Below are 12,811 nucleotides of genomic sequence, written 5' to 3'. Positions count from 1 at the left end.
AAGCGCAGCGCGGATAAGCGCCGGGGTTTGTAAATCGCAGCGCGGATAAGCGCCGGGTTTGTAAATAGCAGCGCGAATAAGGGCATGGTTTATAAATCGCACCGCAGATAAGTGCACGGTTTGTAAATCGCAGCGCAGATACGTACACGGTTTGTAAATCTCAACGCGGATAAGCGCCGGGTTTGCAAATCGCAGCGCGGACAAGGGTATGGTTTGTAAATCGCAGCGCGGATAAGTGCACGGTTTGTAAATCTCAGCGCGGATAAGCACCGGGTTTGTAAATCGCAGCGCGGTTAAGGGTATGGTTTGTAAATCGCAGCGCGGATAAGCGTTGGGCTTGTAAATCGCAGCGCGGATAAGCTCCAGGTTTATAAATCGCAGCGCGGATAAGCGTCGGGTTTGTAAATCGTAGAGCGGATAAGCGCCGGGTTTGTAAATTGCAGCGCGGATAAGCGCCTGGTTTTGTTGATCACCGAACGGATAAGCCGCCGGGTTTGCAAATCCCAGGGCGGATAAACGTGGTGTTTGTAAATCACAGCGCGAATAAGTGTTGGCTTTGTAAGTCCCGGCGCGGGTAAGCGGGGATTATTTATAAACCATAGCTTATATAAGAATGACTAAATCACGTCACGAATAAGTATTTGTAAATCCCATTGCGGATAGGCGCGGGGTTTGTTATTCATAACGCGGATAAGATGGGTGTTTGTAAATCCCAACATTTATGAGCTCTTCGTGGATCATCGAGGGCTTTGTGAATCGTAGCGCGGATAAGCAGGAGCGCGGCCCTGATTGGGCGTAGCTGCGCGCGGGGACCAGCCAATGGCGTCGAACGCTGCACGATCATTATAATTTATGTAAATCGAATGCAAATATATGGCACGGTTAAATTCGATTCAAATTTTTCACTGCAGCGATATCCATTGTTGTACAGCACTTACGACACGTCTATGTTCCCTACCTCGTTCCCGCCCCCTGTGAAAACAGACGCTGAAACATCATCGCCTCTTCCTCCCTATCATCTCTCCTGACCTCTGTGCTCCAATTTCTACAGTCCGTGTCCATCCTGATTATCTTTGTTTATCGATCTGTCTCTTTATATCTTCCCTTTCCTGGTCCTTTTATTTTTCCATTTGTTGCGCCCTTGTACGTTGAACTTCTTTCGCGCCGTACGTAGCCAACCGCACTAACCGCGGGGGAAGGACAGCAAACTAGACACGAAAAGCAATTCTAAAGAAATTACTTTTCAGTATAGATTATTTAAAAGTGCACAACTCCAGTGGCTTACTAATCGGAAGAGCATTCCACATGGCCGCAGAAGCGCATTTGAAAGCACGCGACGCAGTGACCATCTTTGTTCGGTGGCGAGCCAAAAGCTGCTGCTAAAGAAATGAGTTTTCCATTTAGATCCAATCTAAATCCTTTTCAATTTATATTCTAGACCATTGACCCTTCACCCCTTCCTTTGGTGCGCCACGGGTCCCACAGTTGCTAGTTAACTGAATTGATCAAACATCCCATTGCAGGACCTCCACCTGAAAAAGGCCCAGTAAGGATTTCCTGGTTGCATATAGAGCCTTATTATTCCCACTGATAAGTAATAGTAACGGTAATTCACAAGCCTTTGTCCGTCCACTGTCGGATGAAAGCCTGCCCATGTCTCCGTCGTGGGGGGGGGGGAAGGGGGTGGTGGTTGTTTGACCATACTTCACCACGCCGGTCAGGGCGCGTCGGCGAGGGTGAAAGAGTGGTCCAGGACCGGTCCGTAAATCATTCGCCGCTAACGTTAGCCGTGGTCAGGAATCAAACTCGGATCGCCGCGATTGACTTCCACACACAGCCGTGAGAACCCCTACTACTCCAACCCCTCGTTCTCATATTACGCTAATTCCGCTCATGGGCATTCACCGTGCATTAAGGTCACGGCCACATATTTCATCTTGGGAAGGGCACTGCTCAGGGGGTATGAGAACGCATAGTTGGTTCGGTGTGATAGCCGCTCCGTGCAGCGCTGGCGTTATCCATATGTGAGATGATTGGAGGGTTTAGTAGGTCAGGGCGATGTATCATCCAGTACCTAAGTGCCGTCTTCATGGAATGGTCCCAGCAGCAGCAACGACAACAACAACAAAAAACACAAACAGGCAGAGTTTTTATATCACGTTTCTGACACATTCACTGACATCACTGGCGATCACAACACGGTTTCTCAGATCTGTTTTAATACTGCTTGCCTTGGGTGTTTGTTCTTGTGCACCACTGGCAATGTGTGGTACGATGACCGAATAATTTGCCTCTATGTTTTGCCTTCTGGTTACAATTCATCATCATCAGCAGCAGCAACAACGAAAGCCGTCGCCATTCCTCACGATGTCGCGAGATACAACAGCCCACTCAATTTGGGACATTTTATTGGCATCGCGTTTGGAGAGAGTTCTCAAGGAGGGCGTGTGACCCGGGAAGGCAGTTTATTAGATCGTAGCGAAGCCCAAATATCGCGGAGAGTGAAGTCGCTTCCTCGTTAAGGTCACGGACACTAGCCGATGAGTCGAGCGACAAAGAGTAATTTTCTCCAGAGACAAAAATCAATTTTTTTTCCACACGGTGGGTGTGCGTCACGGTGGTTCGCAGTTTGCCTGATTCAACAAATGCTGCTGGAAAAAAAAAAACATTGGCCAACAATGACCGCAGGCGGATGGACCTAATTGGGATTTTTTTTAATTGTTTAAACTTATCTATTAAATATATTATTCAAAATAGATGGCGCACACACAAATGCACAATTTATTTGATAACGCTCCGATTATTTTTTTTACCGGGTTGCACCATGATGTCCAACGTTTGTTACCTCAGGAACTGCGGTGACGAGATGTTAACTACGTCGCCTGGTATACAGGAGGTCGTGTTTGCTTGTCTCTCTCCCCGTGGTGGTCACGTAGATTTTTCTCCGGGTCCACCAGATTTTTCCTTCCACATTTAGAATCAACACGCGTTTAGAGTATGTGGCTGGCTATAAATGTCCACATGATAGGCCACTTCGTCAAGCTATCATTTGTGGCCAACTCGCTTCTGAAAAAGAGCTATACAGCTCAGTGGGCCCTTACCTGGTAAAAAAAACGAATCGTTTTAGTTTAAACGCTGCACTTGCCAATGCTTTTTCCCATGTGGGACGTGCCGAACAACGCACGGTACGAGCCCAAAAACACCACGGGGGAGCTGTGCAGCGCGGCTGTCTCAATGTTGAAACTTTTTCCGCGTGTGTGCGTTTCGGAGGCGTTTGTATTCAGCTGGAAAAGGCTCAAGTTGTGTGGCAAGCCATGCTGACTGTAAACCTGTGAAGATGCATTTGAATTCGTTAAGCTGTTTTGCATTCAGTGTATCGCCCATAATCCACATGGAACTGTCGGCGCTGGATTTCAGTTGAATAAATCCACAATCTAATCCTGACAATAACAACAATGGTTGCACATAATAATAACAGTGAAACGAAATATTATTTTCACGTAGGCTCTCGCGACCAATATTATTCACAATAAAGGTTTTGTTTTGGGTTAGATTGAATACTGAATGTTATCAGTTTGACAAGTAAGCTGACTTAAGAGAATTTAAAATAATCGATTATTCCGTAGCAGACGCTCACGCGTGGCATGTACAAAGTGAAGTCCCCAGCGTGTGTCGAAGGGAGGCCAAATTGAGTTGAATTCGTAAGCACTGCGTCTGTCGGACATGGAAAGCGTCGGAGCCAAATCAGCCGCACACACAGCACAGAGGGCAGGGGCGCAACGACCTTTAAGTCTACAAAGGGGCCCCAAGTGGGGGCTAGGGGTGGCCACGTGGTTAGAATCCAGATCCTTCCCGAGGATTCTGGAAGGTGGTCGTGGCCAAGGGCGGAGCCAGCCACGCCACAGAGAATATCAGCCGGGTCCTGAGAGGGACCGGCGTTGTTGTTCATCCTGGAAGAAACCTTCGTCTACGTCCTAGGTTCTACCGAGTCTCCAACACGTGGACCCGGACCCGAGCTGTTGGTCCCGGTCCGTAGTAGCTAGTTACGTTGTAACTAGTGTAGTGAGCCTGGTGGTCATCACCATAAGTTGTTATTCTGTTAAGGGGCAGTTACCCCGTGTATTGATGTTAAATAAATGTGTTGCCTCCAAGTTTATGTCTGCGACTCAGTGGGGGGGGGGGATATGCAAGTTATGACTGTGCCCCCCCCCCTAAACTCGTTTCTCCCGACTCGCCACAGTGGCTAGGAGATGTTGACTACCTCGCCTGTAATGCAAGGAGGTCGTGGGTTCGATCCCAACGCTGACGCTTGCTGTATATTTGGAGTCTGCGTGTCTCTTTCTCTCTCTCACCGTGGTCGTGTGGATTTTTCTCCGGGTCTTCCGTTTTTTTTCCCTCCACATTATGGAACACACGCGTTTCGAGTATTTGGCTGCTGTACATGTTCACATCATAAACCACTATCTTGAGCTATCATTTGTGGCCAGGTCGCTTCTGAAAAATAGCTATATGGCTCAGTGGGCCTTACCTAGTAAAAATGTTTTTTTTAAATAGGACTAAAATAGCTGTGGATCTTTTTAAGCCACATAAAATAATATGTAGGCTATAACTATGTATTATTTTAGTTGCACCCGTGCATTGAGTTTGGAGGAAGACAGTCTCGCAGTGACAGTGTTAATAAAAAAATAAATTTAAAGACACAATACGGTACGAACAATGCAGTTATCGTTTGTATCGCTCTACATGCGCATGTCAGTGGAAAAAAAACAGCCTGGCGTGCAGCAACAAACAACAGCACCAGCGCTACCATATTTTACGCCGTGTGTATTTTTTAAGGAAATGTTACTTTTGTCATTTGTAATAATGTTTTTTTTTCCGGCATTTATGGTTAATTGTTGGGATTTTCGCTATTGTTTCATATTTTTTCTTTAAATGTTTTTGTTAATTTTGTGTGCATTTGATTTTCCTCTGTAGCCAGCAGCGGCATTTCCCCACTCGGACATCGATCCATGATGTATCGTTGCCCGGTTCAATTCACAACCCCGCGTGACAGGCAGATCTTCCGGATCTATTCTTAGCCACCAAGTGCTTTTTTGGTGATAATTCTCGGTCGCTATGCTTCTTACGATGACTCGGCACACCTGGAATGCAATTTTAGTTCGGGATGCGGGAAGGGTTGGATGGCCGTGGTGCGTAATGACAAATGACAAGGATTTTCGATGAAGCGCCCCTCCTTTCCACCGTGGCATCTCAAATCGCTTGACTTGCGTCACATCTCATCTCGACACATTTTGGAAAGCCATCCGCCCCACCCCCACCCAGTGGCAGCTGTCCCTGTGTGGCCCAAGGTGACTCAGCACTTGACCTTGAAACGGGCATGAGTCTGCCACTCGGGGGTATCTGACATCTGTGAAACAATATCTTTGTAGCTCATCGGATTCCTCCAGTATAAATATATATTCTGATAAAAAAATTTAGCTATGTAATACCACTCGAGTAATTGGGGGGTATTTTTTCGAATTCGGCGAATTTGGAATTGGAATCGCGAGTAAAATAATAACAGTGTAATTTATTTACCCATTAAAGCCGTATTGACTGCCAAGACTGTCAAGTAGGTCCTGTGCTGGGATGTTGCAATTCCATTTGAAAGCATGTTGTGGGAAGCGATAACCCATGCATACAAAGGCATAACATCTAAAAGTACACACAGATGGGTTTGTGAACCCACCTGCAGAACTGTAAATCCCTGGTCACTTTGCAGCTCAGCGGGATTGGGAATCACAAATCTGGATATGATCCACAAACCCTTGTCCCCAAAGCAGGTGTATCCCGGGCGTGCACCATCAGGGCCGTGAATCCAGCGTTATGTTCATCCTATGGAGCAGTGTTCTTCTTTGCAAGGCACCGTGGGCCACTGGCAGACCCTGGTGGCCTTTAGTGCGGCCCCTGACGTGTGGCCCCCGACAAGACACAAATGGTGAAAACACCACCCCATCATCATCGTGCTGCTGTCAAACCCTCAATGGTTTTAAATGCGTGGCGGCCCTCACACTGATTTGATGTCTTATCGACGAAAGTGTCCCCCCCCCTCTGAATTAGTGAAGAACACTGATATAGTGGTCCGTTCATTCTATGGTAGAAACCCATTTACAATTCTCTAAATATCACATTACAGGACATATTATTATCATAATACATATTTCTTATGTTGTCCATTTAAATCTCAGGGCACCTGGTTCTTATCTGTCAAAAAAAACGGAAACATGTCATGTTTCATTAGGGTGTACATGCGCAAGGAAGTGGGTTATCGATTTCTTTTTATTATCTGTGGTCAGATATATGGCGGGGAAGTGCTTGCGACAACCATCCTAAGAGTTTTTTTTTATGAATTAAAAACGGTTGTGGTTTGGAGTGCCCTTAACAGGTGCAACAACATTATGATGATCATCATCCCTTCACCTGGGAACGAATGCAGCTCACCGACTAGAATTGACCGACAGTTGCCCCCGGTTGCAATCGCGAAAGAGTAACGCGCGTGGCCTCTCTCGCAAGCTCGCGCGCTTTCGGCTCGCGACTTACTAACCGAGTATTCCAAGGAATGTGCTAAATTTTTTGAGTTTATATCCTTAAATTACTGGGACCCTTAATGATTTGACACCCTTTTCAAGGGTCGGGGGTCACGGTTCCAGAGATGTTTTGCTCCATCCATTGTAGTTAATGTAGCTGCATGCAGTGGAAGCAGTGATCGTGGGAGCCCATGACATACTATACAACGTAAACAAATTCAAAACAACCCTCTCTTGCTCGGAATTCAATGCCGTGTATGATGAATGTAGCGGGGGGATACATTGTGGTAAGTGCATACAAAATATATTTCCGTACTGTACTTCCATGCTATCTCGCCCCAGTGGCTAGGAGATGTTAACTACCTCGCCCGGTATACAGGAGGTCGTGGGTTCGTTCCCGACACTGACGCCTGCTGCTGTATATTTGGAGTTTGCGTGTCTCTCTCTCTCTCTCATCATCATCACGGTGGCTAGGAGATGTTAACTACCACGTCCGGTATACAGGAGATCGTGGGTTCGATCCCGACCCTGACGCCTGCTGCTGTATATTTGGAGTTTGCGTGTCTCTCTCTCTCATCATCATCACGGTGGCTAGGAGATGTTCACTACCTCGCCCGGCATACAGGAGGTCGTGGGTTCGTTCTCGACCCTGACGCCTGCTGCTGCTGTATATTTGGAGTTTGCGTGTCTCTCCCCGTGGTCGCGTGGATTTTTTTCGGGTCCTCCGGTTTTTCCCTCCACATTTAGAATCAACATCACGTGTTCAGAGCGTTTGGCTGCTACACATTTGTAGTGAGTTACACTGAGTCGCAGACATAAACTTGGAGGCAACACATTTATTTAACATCAATACACGGGGTAACTGCCCCTTAACAGAATAACAACTTATGGTGATGACCACCAGGCTCACTACACTAGTTACAACGTAACTAGCTACTACGGACCGGGACCAACAGCTCGGGTCCGGGTCCACGTGTTGGAGACTCGGTAGAACCTAGGACGTAGACGAAGGTTTCTTCCAGGATGAACAACAACGCCGGTCCCTCTCAGGACCCGGCTGATATTCTCTGCGGCGTGGCTGGCTCCGCCCTTGGCCACGACCACCTTCCAGAATCCTCGGGAAGGATCTGGATTCTAACCACGTGGCCACCCCTAGCCCCCACTTGGGGCCCCTTTGTAGACTTAACTGGTCACGTGTCCTCTCGGGTCAACCAGAGTGCCATGGCCTTAAGTAACCTAATTCCTACGGCCGGCACTCCCACACCCTGTCCTGTAGGGTTGTCACTGCACGCCAAGCCTGGTGTCATCCAGTGCTATCAATCAGCGCTGACCGAGCCCCTCTAGGGCCGGTACTACACAGTGACATCCCGCGATGTCACTACACATTTCCACATGATAAGCCACTTCGTTGAGCTATCATTTGTGGCCAGGTCGCTACTGAAAAATATCTAGCTCACCTTTAGCAACCCGCACTGATCAGTGTGGAGAAGTATGATCATTCAATCCCCTACAACCCACGCAGCTCAAAAGGGCCGTTCGTGTCCGTGGCGAACACTAGAATCCTCATCAAATCGATTAATCGACGATGCATCGTCGTCACGTCTCCACGTGTAACACCGCCTCGTGCGTCATCGATCGCTTGCGGTTGCCCCGTGAATCGTCCTCTCCTTTCTATCCAGCTCGGCTGCATCTGAGCAACGCGCGAGCGGTTGTGCTCTCCGTACCAACCGAAGCGCTGCAGTCACACCACGTGGGCAGTCACACCACCTGCGCGCATCTGAATGCGATCGTCACATTTGCACCCGGAGCGTTAAAGCTTTATTTATTTATTTACTTCTGGCTGTATGTATTTAAGAATCCCCCCCCCACCTCCTCTATTAAAACCGAAATAGGAGGCCTTTCTTCACGGTTCTGGCTATTGCCTGATGAAGCTGGTTGCTGTAATCACCAACGAAACGTCAGGGTACTCAAACTGTAAATGTTGTGGGTTTACTCTCCAACACACCGGTGTGCTGAAGTAGTAACTGGAACATTTTGTTTACGTGACAAACCTTACGAATTGGCCGTGTCGGGTGGTGGCGGGTTTAACGACGCATTATATTTACGCGATCTAACCCCCAAAAAACCTTTATTATGGATATTGGTCACAGAAGCCCGTGTTAAACTAAGCCTACATCTTCTTTGGTTCTTTCAGTAAAGTCACGTAGAATGAGAATAAAATAATAAATTGATAAAATAACACAATAATATTCTCACGACGTTTCGGCCACAACACAAGCGGCCTTCATCAGGTGAAGGGGACGAGACTGTCTGGAGGACAGTGTTGTGGCCGAAACGTCGTGAGAATATTATTATTTTATCAATTTATTATTTTATTCTCATTCTACGTGACTTTACCGAAAGAACCAAAGAAGATGAATCCTTGCAGTCACGAAAGCTTTAAATCGAAATCTAAGCCTACATGTTAAACTGTATGCATGTTGAACTTCTTTTGCACCGTACGTAGCCAACCGTGCCAATCGAGCAGTTCTAAAGAAATGAGTTTTCAATATAGATTTAGAAATGCATAGCTCCAGTGGCTTCCTAATATCGGAAGGAAGAGCGTTCCAGCCGGCTGCAGAAGTGTATCTGAAAGCGCGCCATGCAGTGACCGTCTTTGTTCGATGGCGAGCCAAAAGCCACCGCGAGGATGACCCGAGTTGGCGTGACGGTCTAGGCTCCTTGACGAGACCAGCAAGGTATCGCGGTTCATTTGTGGCAAGCACTTTGTGTAATGAGTACGATCTTGTGATGTATTCGTTCGGCAAAACAGAAGCCCATGCAGCTCGGCGAGCACTGGACGGACACGGTCGGATCTCGCAGTACCCGTCACGACACGTACCAAACATTTGTTGTACAATTTTGGCTATCTATAGGAAGTCGGATCAATTACTGAACAGAATAACGTGTATTTATAAACACAATTAATTCGTGTAATTAATCTATTTACTGTATCTGCGCGAACTTTTGGGTAGCATTTTAAGATTTATTGACCGGAACGGAATTAGAAACGTCCTTACGAGTGAATTTGCTGCTATACTTGCCATTTAAACTTGATGACAAATTACCACGAGACACGAGCGTGGAAAGAGTGATCAACTTTCATATTTCTGGGAAGCAGGAAGAGTGGGGGAGCTATGGTGTGGAAGAAGGGGCTGGGGTGAAGAATTGGGGAGTTGTTTGGGTTTTGTGGTAGGAATTTTGGGGAAGGAAATTGCCAAAATGAATGATTGGCAATGTTAATGACGGACTGATTTTAATGATGATGGAGAGTGATGACTATTTTGGATGGTGATAACTGTTGGGGATGATGCCTATGAGTTCAGGTTTATTTTATTTTTAACAAAGTGAGAAGTCAGAGTCCAGGACGAGTCTCATTTGCAAAAAGGTGACCCGGGACGCGTCTGCTCCTTCGTCTCCCAACTGAGTAATTTTGTGGGTTAGACTTTTCTAATTTGACAATTTTTTTGACTCTCGAGAGGATGGCACACAATGGCCTGCTCTTGCGAATGATGGCAGGGGATCTTTTAACGTCCCCACTGTTAAGTAGACGGCACGGATTGTGACGATTGTATCCCGCGGTGATAATCTGGGTGGCCACTGTGCATCAAGCGGCAAATGCCCTCCTGCCAAGTCATGTCACTGCTCATATATATTTAAAAAATGGTCGTTGTTTGTGGATGATGCGAATTGCCCAACATTAACCCACTTCCGTTGCATTTTTGAGAATTGTGAAAGTTTCCATTTTACACTCATCAGAGACATGTTTGCATATGAGTACTAGGGGAGAATTGTGGTACAAGGGTTAGTGCACTGCGCTACAAACTTGGTTAATGGCTGTGATAGGCAAGTGATCTCAACTGGGCCTGGGTTTCCCCCTTCACCAACCTATACCAACAAGCATGGTGATGTATGGTCAAACAGCCTCCATAACTGACAGCATTGCTGATGTACGGTCAAACAGCCTCCATCATAACTAACACAGCATGGGCATGTCTTCATCTCAGCTGTGGATTACAAAAGGGCTATAGGTTATTATGTTTATTCTAACAGTCATTACACGGACATAAAAAAAAAACTCGTTTGGAGAAAGTAAATGTTGCTGTATATCCGAATTCGAGAGATCTTCCAAGGCACGCAATTCAAGGAGCAATCTTTCAAATTAAAAACCGTAATGCCATCACATGGTTTGAATATTGACAAAAAAAGCATTTGTAAGCACAGAAGTTGCATCCCACAGAGCAATAACTTCAATACAACCACAACATCACATTGACGATTACGTTTCTCATCCATCACGGAGCCTATCTGTGAATCCACAGATATCCGCGGATGAAAACAGGAATCAAATGTAGACTGCATCCCTTGGACGCTGTGCGGCCTTGCAGATAAGAGTGATGATGTACGAGAGTCGCGGTTCATAAGTCACAAGCATCAGAACATAGGAGGTCAAATTCTGATTAAATTAGGACCTCTCAAATGATCCGATGATAACCGGCCAAGCAGTGTGAGAGATGTGGGATAAAAAATAAAGTCGTAATTACCTTCGACTTTATTCATTCAAGTAATGCACACGAATGTAACGCACAGTAAACAAGAAAATAGGCATACAGAAAACAATGCAATGCACTTAAAATTGGAACATTTAACACATAAACAGGACAATATTTGGTGATCCCTGTACAACAGACGATATGATTACAAACTTTATTTTACCCGGTAAAGCCAACTGAGCTATATAGCTTTTTCTGAAGCGACCTAGCCACAAATGATAGCCCAATCAAGTGGCTTATCACGTGGAAATGTATAGTAGCGAAGTACTCGAAATGCATGTTGATTATAAATGTGGAGGGAAAACCCGGGGGGCCAGGAGAAAAATCCACACGACCACGGGGAGAGAAATGCAAACTCGAAATATAGAGGGGGCGTCAGGGTCAGGATCGAACCCACGACATACCAGGCGAGGTAGTTAACATCTCGCCACCACCGCGCCCCTGCACGCCAGGCAGCTCAGCTTTAGAAAAACGGCAAACCTCACCCTGGGCTTTCCAATGTGTAAAATGCATGTGGCATCTGAAGAGAACCCATCTATCCTAGGACCGGTGCCTTAAACACCCATCTCCCATGTCCAGTCGTGGATGAAACCACTTGCCTGTGGTACCTGAAATTGGAAACCAGTAATTGGAAACCCAAGGTGGAGCTGTGCGATACTACGACCCCCCCCACTCCGAGCTAAAACACAGTCGTTTGTACAGCTTAAGTGCAACAGACTTATTGGAGATGGACACCACGCTCACCAGTGTACACGAAAACATTACAATTCAAATGCACGTGTGAAAAATATTAAAAATACTTTGCAATATGCATCCCTTATAAAACTTACGTTGATGCATTTCCTGAACAAAATGTACATCTAGTGGGCACATGCTGTCAGTCCGCATGTGGAATGAGTACTGTATCGCAACGTCCCGAGCTCACAGAATTAAGAGGGTGGTATGGCTCATGAGTGACCATTGCACTCGGCTATATTTTATACATTCAGTACAGGGCATTTTTTTTAATGCCTAGGCATTTCCTCTTGCACAACTGTACAATAGTGGGTACAACAGTAAGCGCGTGTGGGTGTGGAATGCGTGCAAGCAATGTCCCAGGCTGAGTGTGTGTTTAAGATGGGTGGCCTGGCTCGTGGAAACCACGATACACATTAAATATTATTCCATATTTTTTAAGGGACATTCCAAGTGCTGTAACTAACGTCTGGATAACAGTGACCCACACCGCGCTCAAATGTGGGTATTCGTGTTGACTGTACCGTGGTAAAGTGCGTTGGGGAAAAGTACGGAAAAAATATTTTTCCCCGGTAAAGAGAAAACGGATGCTTTGTAAACAACGTGAAATAAAAAAAAACAGAACTAAAAAAATAATACACTTGTGGATTACTACAATCGAGAGTATTTCACCGTGTAAATCCCCAGGCATAAGACTTTTAAAGGGCAACATATCTTTCTGCTGAATCAAACACTGTGCGATGCTCATTCTTGTGCCAAGTCAGTGGTGGAAATGTCCTTATCCTGTGGTGAGGGCCAGTCTATTCAATGTATACATTATAACTATTCAGGCTAAACAGACAAAAAAAACATGGGCAGTATCGTCGTGGCGAAACAGACATCAGAACAAATGTACATCGCAGTGGCTTTTGCTGTACT

The sequence above is a fragment of the Petromyzon marinus genome, chromosome 21, assembly GCF_048934315.1.
Source record: "Petromyzon marinus isolate PM22_M1 ecotype Great Lakes invasive population chromosome 21, UKy_Petmar_22M1.pri1.0, whole genome shotgun sequence".
Taxonomy (NCBI): Eukaryota; Metazoa; Chordata; class Hyperoartia; order Petromyzontiformes; family Petromyzontidae; genus Petromyzon; species Petromyzon marinus.
Note: the sequence above shows the minus strand (reverse complement) of the source record.